Source organism: Chaetura pelagica, unplaced genomic scaffold, assembly GCF_000747805.2.
Source record: "Chaetura pelagica isolate M959 unplaced genomic scaffold, ChaPel_1.0 scaffold272, whole genome shotgun sequence".
NCBI classification, from domain to species: domain Eukaryota; kingdom Metazoa; phylum Chordata; class Aves; order Apodiformes; family Apodidae; genus Chaetura; species Chaetura pelagica.
The window spans coordinates 164780-176261 of NW_009952445.1; positions in this window are offsets into that span (position 1 = coordinate 164780).

Below are 11482 nucleotides of genomic sequence, written 5' to 3' on the forward strand. Positions count from 1 at the left end.
CCTGCTGACACAGCACACAAAGCCAGGACACAGTTGTCCCCTGACAACTCCAGCTCTTCATTAAATTATTCAAGAGCATTTATGCATCTTTTCTAAGGCAACAAAAGGGAACATACTTCATGGTTGCTCTTGCTCATTTTCAATGGTTGCAAAGGCACACTCCATTTTATTTTATTTCATTTTTTCCCCAGAGCAGCACAGTAGCTACTTGCTATAAACACAACTGAAAACATCAGGAACAGATGGGACTGGATTTCCAGACCAAACAGAAACCACACTCATTTTATTACTCCATAAAGTCTGTTCTTACACTTTCACACACAATGTGCCCTGGCATTTGCCTTCAGTCCCTGAGCACTGACACATTCAGGACCCCCAGTGTGTGTGTGTGCAATCACACCTGCGCATCCCATAGCTCCTGCTTCAACACCAGTTTCTCCCCACCAGCCTAGGCAGAATCAGTCCAGCCATGCAGCACCTGAGAAGCAAGTGTCATGGTGGAGGGGGAGAGGGACAAACAGGAGGAAAGGAAGGAAAGGGGCATTTCCCACTGTCTGCAAGGAACACCATACTGAAAACTCACCAGACCCCACGCTCCCAACCACCCTCCCAGTCACAGCACCTTTCCTCCCTTGGATCAGTTTATCCCATTTAATAGCTGTGCTTTCTAGCTGCAAAGGGCTGGAAAAATGCTTACAACACATTGCAAGCCTGATGCTTTCCCCGGAATGCACAGAGCAGATACAAAGGAGCTGGGGGTGTTTAAAGGGCCAGGAATAGAACCTGGGTCGCCTTGGCACGGCGCCCCATCTCTAATCCACAGGAGTTTAGGGATTAGACTCCCAAGCACCACCTCCCTTGACTTGGTCTTTTCTGCCCTTCTCAGATTACTGCAGGATTTCTTCAGGTCAAAACCTAACCAAAAAAACATCCTTTACGAATTTGCACAGGGGAAATATTTCAGCCCCCTGGAATTTTTCAACTAACATAAAATGGGAGATGCAGAATTAAAAAGAAATGTGAAACAGAAAAATCTTTACTTGTGTCTTCAGGGTACAGGACTATAATTGGAGGACATACAGGACTATCATAGGACTGGTAGAGTCCTATCACTGCAGCAAAAACAGGTATTATCACCAAGTCATGGAGGAGACATACGTACTGGATGGTGTGAAATAAAGGTGAAAATGTAACAGTTGGACTTGAGGATCTTAAAGATCTTTTCCAACCAAATGGATTATATTATTCTAACTGAAATATGCCTTAGTTTTAGCCTGATTTACCAGCTCCTTGTAATAAGGTTAAAGAGCAAGGGACATCCAAAACATCTTTTACCTAGACCCACATCCCAACAATTGCTCCTGCAAGGTCTTGGAAACAAATCTAAAAAAGTTATTAAGAAAAATATTTGCTTTCTATTTTCAGTGTCTCAATCTGAGCAACTCATGTGCTCTGACACAATATACTCAATTGAAAAACTATGAGTAATTGGAGTAATGCCTGAGTAGTTTACCTCTCAGGATAGATCATTAGACTGGTGTCAAACATTTTTATCAGTGATGTTATGTGTCAATAGGAATTTAACAAGAGTCACATAAAGGACACCTAAATGTGCAGACACAGCTCACAGAAATACTTTGCCAAAGTACCTACAAAGAACAAGACTGGTTTAATACTGACAGGGATCCCAGACTTCAGACAGTAGAGAGCAGTCAGTATAAAATGGGACAAAAGTGAAGAAAAGCAAACAGCACAAAGCAGAAAAGACGATGAAGTCTGTTCTCCAGCGAGCAGAACACACCCTGAGAAATGATCAGGTATGCTTGCCTCTCTGCTCCGACTACACTCATCCTACAGTCTCTTGTTTTGCTCATCGTGTTATAAATTGCTCTTGCCGGTCTCTTTGTCACAGGACCCAACACTGGCAACAAGCCTTCACAGCAGCGAGTAACCTCGGCTGTCCTGTCCCCGTCCTCACCCCGGCAGGGACCCGCAGCCAGCCCACCCGCCCCGCCATGGGAGGTGGATCGATGGATGGAAGGATGGATGGAATGCTGCCACCGCCCGGCCGCCCGGCCCGCCGCAGCCCCGGCAACCAAGGCCTGGGGAAGGGGCACGACCCGGAGGGTGTCCAGGGGGTGGGAGCACGGCCCGGGGGTACCCAGGCCCGGGACGAGGAGACGCGGCCCGGGGGCTGCGGCACGGTCTGGAGCTGCCTCAAGAGCCACCGAGCGCTGGGTCCTTCCCGCTGACAAATCACTGATACCGGCGCTTTTTTCTACCTTTGTAGTTTATGAGAGAAGAGGGAAAGTAGTGTTTGGGGTAAAGAAAGCAGAAGGGCTGATGTGGCAACTGGAGCTGTTGTGCAGATACTCACTCCAGTGAATAGACACGGAATGTAGCTGGGGAGCAAGAACCCACAGTTCTTGCTGAAAAGCTTTTATGATTCTACCCCTTAACTACTTTTTGCAATCAGGAAGAAACTCCAGTAAACTCCAGGCTAAACAAAGGAAAAAAAAAAACAAAAACAAGCAGAGCTCTGTAACTGAAAGGGAGGGCATGATGCAGAGCCCCTGCGAAAGTCACATTTGAAGAGCAATCCTTTTAATTGTATGCCAGTGATTGTGGGAAGAGTGAGGAGTGCCCAGGTGGGGTCACAGAGCAGCATGGCCCACTGTCCCTGCAGCAGCCACCCCAGCAGCAGGGCTCCCAGCCTGCTCACCACAGCTCTAGCTTCACAGCTCCAACAGGTGGGTGTGTGAAGCTGTCCACATTTGTGGGAAAGGCAAGTGAAACAAGATCTACCTGAGCAGAGTCCGTCACCCTTGTCTGCTTCTCAAAGCCTGGCATCATTTACCCAGCTAGACTTCTTGCTCAGAAAACTGCTATCCATGAAGTGGAGTGGGAGCACAATGGATAGGGCTGCCAGGGGAGAAAAAGAGACAAGGCTGGCAGGACTAAGCCATGTCCTCCACCAGGACTAGTGACAAGCAACATCATTACACAGCAGACAGAACAAGGCAACCATGGGCTAGCCCTGGAGGCTCACAGGACAGGATACACAGGGCCTGGACCTGAGCAGACAGAGAGCCACCAAAGGCTCTTGTGCACGTGTATCCCAAAGATGAGCCAATAAACTGAACATGCATCTTCTGTCAATGGCTGCAGAGAGGCAGAGAACATAATTTCTTTTCTCTGGAACCTGTGAAGCAGTCAGTGTGATGATAGTGGCCAAGTCAACAGGAAACTAGAAAGAAGACTTGGTCCCCATTGATTCTCCCTCAGCCCATACACAAATGCTTGAATAAACAAATGTGACATGACCAATTCCTTTTTAGGGGCTTAGACATGTTTTGTTTTTCTCACATACCTGCATATGGGCTCTGTCACTCAGAAAAATGAGCTTGACTATACTCAGCACAGTCTGCTTGATGCACTTTTAGAACACATTGCCAAATTTATCTTGGATGCAATTTCTCCTGTCAGCTCTAAAGCAGAATTTATTTACCTGCTTTCTCAGCAAAAGGCTGTGCTCACCAGGAGCAGAGAAGGACAGAAACCTCTACTTTCTGCACAAAGATCTTGCACTATAGTATCCAAATATAAACCCAGTTATTTTAAAATAACTCTCAAGGAACATCAGGGAACGATCACCTAAGGTGACTGTTTTGCACAACGCAATCTAGTAGAGCAGATGCAGACAGACTCATCTTTAAACACAAGAAAGGTGCCAAAGCATTGTGTTTTCTGACAATGCAGGACACATAGGAAAAAGGTTGGACCATATACAACCTCTAAGAAGGCTGACGGTTAATGTGTTTTGGTCTGTACTTTTCCTTTCTGCAATACCAACTCCTGTTTTCTAGTTCCCACGAGCTGCCAGCACATGTTGGACAACGATGCATGCAACAGTCGCTGATCGATGGCACACATGCTGAAGTGAAGGAGGAAGCAAAAAGTAAGAAAGCTTTGCAAATTTATCATCTTACTACCAACTACACATTCTGGATTACTCGTCTTTTCAAAGGGCATGTGAAAACTCAAAGGTTTGCTGGTACTTGTGTTTCTGAAGCTTGACAGTGACCTACGCCTTTTGTTACTTGACACTGAAGCACACGTGGAGAAAGGAGAAGCAACACACAGGTGAGTATGCTCCTCAAGAGCCCAGGTAAGTCACTAAGCTTCCCATCTTCTCCCCCTCATGGTCCTCTCATGGAAGTCCACCTAGGTCTGAGTTTGGCCAAGGTGACACACACAGGAAACAATCCCCAGGCCAACCCGGTATGTTTTTGTCCAGCATGCAAAAGCCAGGGTGGAGAGGCACAGCTCCTGTGTCACTGGTGTAGCTCTGTAAAGCAGCTCCCATCACTGTGCTCACACACTCTAGCATACAGCTACAAGACTGCTTTTTCAGATTTCATGCTATTTCACCTTTATTTTTGAAACCACCCTCACGCTCAGTATGTTCCTGAGAACAGACACATACTCTCAGTGCTTCCCTGTCCCTCAGAAACCTTTCCCAGAGGCTGTCTCCCCATCAGCATTTCAGACAGTGCTTTCTGCAGACAGCTGTTCGCCTCTGCATGGCAGCCTGTCTTCTTGGTTCAAACATTTTCCTTATTGACACAGCCTTGTCAGCTAGGGATGAAAACCTAGAGGGAACCATAAGCCCATGGGTGCCTCTGATCAACCAGAGCATCAATAGGCATACAAAGCTCTGGGGAGGTTATTTGCATGAAATGATGCAGTTACCTGGACTTCACTCCAGCAGATTTGCCCGTCCACTCAGCAGTACCGTGCCATGCTATTTAAATTACTATAAGGGGTTTTAGTGTTAGTGACATTTGTGAAAACTGGGGGATGGGGAGATGCACACGGATAGAAGGACTTCTATTAGTTTTAGGTTTTAAGATATTCCCAATTAAGCAATCTCATTGCTATGTGAAAAATTTCAGTCTACAGAAGTGTTCTCAGGGAGTGAAATTAAGTCCCATTATAGGGTTAAAATACGAGTCTCAGTTCTTGACTAAATCTTGTTTTCAAAAACTCTTACTGACTGGAACACCAAGAACTCTAAAGGTTTATCTCAACTCACAGGGGAAGCCTGTGAGAGCACCTTCCTGAAACTAGGGTTTGAATTACTTCAATTTATTTTGACAAAGTAAGTGATATCATTTGGATTTCAATTTACATCTCTGAAAACTTCTGAAGTCTTGAACTTGGATACATTCCAAAAATGAAATAACTACGAGAAAGTAGAGAGGAGTGAATGAAAATAAATCTTTCTCCTGCATCAACAGAGAAAGTAACATTCTTAAAGCTCAGGGAAACACAAGGGGGAATATTGGCACTGGACTCTACGTAGCAGTTGAAGCCATTGTTTTATTATGTTTGGATTGCTTACCATAAAATGACACAACTCTCTAAAAACTGATAAAAGTCAGCTGACTGTTTGTTTTCATTTCCTTCTCTTCAAGGAAACCATGGAGCTGTAACTGCAGACATACCAGCAAGGACAAGTCCACATTTCATTCAAGCTTGATTGGAAAATTGTAGCATCTCAGTTAAAAGACAAGATGAACCTCTACAACTGAGCACCTGGTTCACAACCTCTTCCCTCACGCATATGCTGTATTTAATGTAGCTAGAGCCAGAAGAGGGAATGAATTCAAAATTGCGTTTACATGGGAGCTTTATGAGATGAGCCAACCAACAGGAAGAAGTGATTTCAGACTGCAAATATTATGAATATATCTGAGGCTAACATAAACCAGGTATTTTTGTAGCTTAATTTTCTGCTAAGCATGAAACATAAATCACAAAAAAAAGTTTTCTCTAGAGACAGAATGGTGTCAGGTTTTAAATCCACAAGCAACAGTTGATTTTTCTTTAAAAAATATTATTTCAAGACAACCTGTGGGATCTCATTTTTTATTTTTGCCATTTATGACTGTGACAATGTCATGCCCTGCAATATTTTTGTTATAGGTTTATGCCTTATAGGGAACTTTGTACTTGACCATGTTTTACACATCCAGTTGGCTATCTCTACAATTATTTTTTTTTCAGTTTTGCCTACTAACAGAAAAAAGAACAGAGTTCAATTTTGGCATGAAAAAGTTCCTAAATCCCCCACCTGCTTCAAAACGTGCTTGGGGAAAAAAGGATCAGCAAATTCTTAGGAGTGGTTGAAAAATGAGGAAGTGGCAGGAAAAGAAAGCACATTTCAGGAGCAGACTAAACCAGAAGGCTAAGGTGAAAAAATGACTGCAAGACATCCAGCTTGTGTTTGCCCCACTTGAAGAAAATTAGGCAGCATACAACAGATCTGTAATTTAGTGCATGACTTGAAGCTCAATAAACCTTAGATGAAACTGCTCCCAAGGGTTGATTTATGAGAGCATTTTCATGTGCTCTTCAACCAAACCTACGTCTATTTAAAAACAATCCTGCTTTATAAAGTAGTTGCTCTTTGTTCAAGCCTCATGTAAGAGTGCTCTTGGAGAAACCTGTGCCCAAGAGTCTTGTGTCATAAGATACAGCCTCAGAACTGCCTGCAGTATTACAAGTATGTATTTTCTATAAGCTCAGCACACAACTTTAAAATGGGTGCAAGACCTCAAAAGTATGTAATAGACAGGGGATCTGTATACACCAAATATAATCATACACAGATAAACAAACCTGGATAATAAAAGAGCAACCATTCAGCATCTGCTGAAAATTGCCTACAGTCTCAAAAAGCAAGGTATGGGCAGCTTGGACCTGACACAGCGTTTCCTCCCTAGAGACAAGGATGTTAAAGTGGGCACCTCAGTCTTGCCAGACTGCCTTTTAAAAGAAAAAGGTTATCTGAAATGGGAGTTCCTGGGTTTAAGTCCATTTCCCACTCAGCAGAAGAATAGGCAGTGTGTACAATATGGGGTGGGGCAGCACACCCAGTGCCACCATGAACCCAGATCTGGTTTTCTCCACGGAAAACAATCCAACATTCTCAACTTTTCCCAGCAAGCAGCTCCTGCACTTGTCCTCCCATGTGACTGTTCTGGGGAAAAGTCTCTTCACTGCAGCAATAATCCTCAGCACACAAAACACCCCCCATTAACACAAAATGTGTGACATAAAGGTCCAGTTTCATTCCATTTTTGTAATTACAATGTGGAGCTTACCCCTTCCTTCAGGCTTCCTACTTTCAAATGCACAACTCCTAGAGCTGCACCTTTTCCTCCCATCACCTTCCCAAGTACCCCTGAGACCCTGAAGTCATCCTAAAAGCATCACAAAACACTGGACCATCAAGATTAATATCAGGCCTAAGCCATGAAGTACAGAATGTATCCTGGCTTTCAGCTGGGAGGGGGACAGACAATACCTGATCCAGCATAAAGTCTGACTGGCAGGAAAAGAAAAACGTTTTGGACAAATCTGAAGCTGCCAAGGGAGCTAATGCACTTTCAGCACTTCAAAGAACACAGTGACAGCATTTCTGATCCAATACTCAGCATTCTGAAGTGATAAGCAGTTTCTCACCATGCTGGTTTCAAAAACATAATCCAGCATCAGGGATATTTTTAACAGGGATGAGTTCAGTAATCTGCTTCAACACTCAACCTCATACACAGTCCATGGGGCATGACTGAGCAGCACAGAATGGTGTTACATGAGCAGGAACTTCTTGAAGTGTTCTTATCACCAGAATCCTCAGGTGAGTACAGCATGCGGTGTACAACTAGAGGCTGAGACCTGGAGAAAGTACGTGATCAATGGTTTTAATTGATTTCTAAATAGTAGAGGCCTTGGGGTTGGGGGGACAAGAGAACAAGAAAAAAAAATAATCAAGCTCTGCAAACTTTACCTGGTCACTAGAAGAGTCCCTGTAAGACTATGTAACTTCTCCACGTTAGACACGTTACTCCAAAGCAAGAAGGGATGTGACAGCATTTGAGATCACATCAAAAGGAGCGTGATCAGAGTACACAGCTGTAAAACTAACACAGAAGAAGCAAGTCACCCCAACCAAATGTCAGCATACAGACAATCCAGTCAGAGGACAGACAACTTCTCCAAAAATACTAGACAAGGAAGAAAACCAGTGGGCTGCCAGAGACTAATGTGCTCCAAACTAACGTTATCCTCAATTGAGTCACAATTGCTTGTCAGGAAGACTTTGTATCGACTGTTCCCCAGGGAAGATCCCCAGGGAGACAACATCTCTTCTGAAGAAGGTCACTGGCATTGGTCCCAATGCGTGTATCAAATGGTAATTTAATAAGAGTCAACTAAAACGAATACAGACCTGATAGCTAGAAATGCAAACAGCCAGTTCTCAAACTAAATGTCCTTTCTGCCTCCATGAGCTGCAGTGGGAGGGGAAAAAAAAAACAACACAAACCACCACAAAACCCAAAAACAACAATAGAAAAACCCAAAACACAGAAACACAAACTAGTGCAAGTTTACTGAAGATGAAGAAACAATCTTTCCAGAGGGGAGAAAGGGGTGAAAAATGCAATACCAAGTCATTTTAAAGCCATCTGAGAATAAAGTGAAATAAAAAATAATTTCATCACTTCCACCAATTTCAGCTCCCGTCAGAACAGAACGAAGAGCCAGCCTAAGAGCACCACAAGCCCAGGAGCCCTTCTGTTTCTCAAGTGCTTAGCAAAACACCGATTTCTGCCAGCACAACCCCCAAAACCCAAGAGGTGTGGGTCTCTTATGGATGACACTCAGCAGAAATGTCACTACAAGTGGCAATTCCCTCCCACATTGTGCCAGCAGAGCCCTGGTCCTGCTCCAGGAGAGCAGACTGTTGTGTCTGCTGGGCTACGATCAGGTTGTTGAGACAAAATCCCCTGTTTTAGATTCCTGACTATCACTAACCAGGCTGACACCCACACGCAAAAGCAGGTTTGTATGTGGCTTTGCCAACATTATCAGCCAAAGAAAATACCTGTCATGGAGCACTGATGGCCAGTGGGATAAGAGAGTCATATAGAACCCCACCAACATGACCACTAGTTTCACAAAGGAGCTCATCCATACACCCACTCCCTTGGCAGCCCCTGCAAAGAAAGCAAACCGAGATTTTGCATTTCTCAAAAGAACTCCCTGCAGCTGGCAACAGAGAGCAGGTCAGTGGGCCATGGAGCAAAGCCCTACCTGAGGGCAGCCCTTGCCCTTCGACATGCTCAGCTGATAGTGAATCCAGTACCACATCCCAGTGACCTACTGACTCCCTCAACTTCAAAGCATGGTGCCACTGACAAGCAGACCAAGCTTGTGATCTTTAAACTCAGACCTGCAGACTATTAATCAGACATTCCTAAGAGTTTGGCCCAGACCAGGTGGGGGCACATGATTGTGCTTTTGTTGCATTAGTCACCGGATGACGCGATATGGTTTCTTTTGCCACCAGGACACCAACCTAAACATGATGCAGCATAAAAACAGAGTAGTACAGGCAGACAACGCATGATCCTGCATAAAGTCAATCCATTTAGAAACATTTAACTCACTTTACCAGCAACATGAGTTTGCTATTGTGTTGACATTTTGCTTCATAGGAGAGTCATGCTCTTTAATTTGGTTCTAAGTGCCCTAAAGCTGGAATTACTGTATCCTCCAACCATGGCCAAGAGCACAGAACTGAACTGCTGAGCAGAAAACTCACAAGTTTTAACAAGACTGTCCCCCTAGATGACATCCATTTAAGGGGAGCCCAAAACAGACTTAATCATATCACCCTACAACGAGACTGAGAATAAATTGTTCCCCAGGGAAGATCCCCAGGGAGACAACATCTCTTCTGAAGAAGGTCACTGGCGTTGGTCCCAATGCGTGTATCAAATGGTAATTTAATAAGAGTCAACTAAAACGAATACAGACCTGATAGCTAGAAATGCAAACAGCCAGTTCTCAAACTAAATGTCCTTTCTGCCTCCATGAGCTGCAGTGGGAGGGGAAAAAAAAAACAACACAAACCACCACAAAACCCAAAAACAACAATAGAAAAACCCAAAACACAGAAACACAAACTAGTGCAAGTTTACTGAAGATGAAGAAACAATCTTTCCAGAGGGGAGAAAGGGGTGAAAAATGCAATACCAAGTCATTTTAAAGCCATCTGAGAATAAAGTGAAATAAAAAATAATTTCATCACTTCCACCAATTTCAGCTCCCGTCAGAACAGAACGAAGAGCCAGCCTAAGAGCACCACAAGCCCAGGAGCCCTTCTGTTTCTCAAATGCTTAGCAAAACACCGATTTCTGCCAGCACAACCCCCAAAACCCAAGAGGTGTGGGTCTCTTATGGATGACACTCAGCAGAAATGTCACTACAAGTGGCAATTCCCTCCCACATTGTGCCAGCAGAGCCCTGGTCCTGCTCCAGGAGAGCAGACTGTTGTGTCTGCTGGGCTACGATCAGGTTGTTGAGACAAAATCCCCTGTTTTAGATTCCTGACTATCACTAACCAGGCTGACACCCACACGCAAAAGCAGGTTTGTATGTGGCTTTGCCAACATTATCAGCCAAAGAAAATACCTGTCATGGAGCACTGATGGCCAGTGGGATAAGAGAGTCATATAGAACCCCACCAACATGACCACTAGTTTCACAAAGGAGCTCATCCATACACCCACTCCCTTGGCAGCCCCTGCAAAGAAAGCAAACCGAGATTTTGCATTTCTCAAAAGAACTCCCTGCAGCTGGCAACAGAGAGCAGGTCAGTGGGCCATGGAGCAAAGCCCTACCTGAGGGCAGCCCTTGCCCTTCGACATGCTCAGCTGATAGTGAATCCAGTACCACATCCCAGTGACCTACTGACTCCCTCAACTTCAAAGCATGGTGCCACTGACAAGCAGACCAAGCTTGTGATCTTTAAACTCAGACCTGCAGACTATTAATCAGACATTCCTAAGAGTTTGGCCCAGACCAGGTGGGGGCACATGATTGTGCTTTTGTTGCATTAGTCACCGGATGACGCGATATGGTTTCTTTTGCCACCAGGACACCAACCTAAACATGATGCAGCATAAAAACAGAGTAGTACAGGCAGACAACGCATGATCCTGCATAAAGTCAATCCATTTAGAAACATTTAACTCACTTTACCAGCAACATGAGTTTGCTATTGTGTTGACATTTTGCTTCATAGGAGAGTCATGCTCTTTAATTTGGTTCTAAGTGCCCTAAAGCTGGAATTACTGTATCCTCCAACCATGGCCAAGAGCACAGAACTGAACTGCTGAGCAGAAAACTCACAAGTTTTAACAAGACTGTCCCCCTAGATGACATCCATTTAAGGGGAGCCCAAAACAGACTTAATCATATCACCCTACAACGAGACTGAGAATAAATCACAGAACCATAGAAAGGTGAAGGTTGGAAGGGAACTTCAAGATCATCAGGATCCAACCTCCCTGCTATGAGCAGGGACACCTCCCACCAGCCCAGGCTGCACAAGCCTCATCCAACCTGG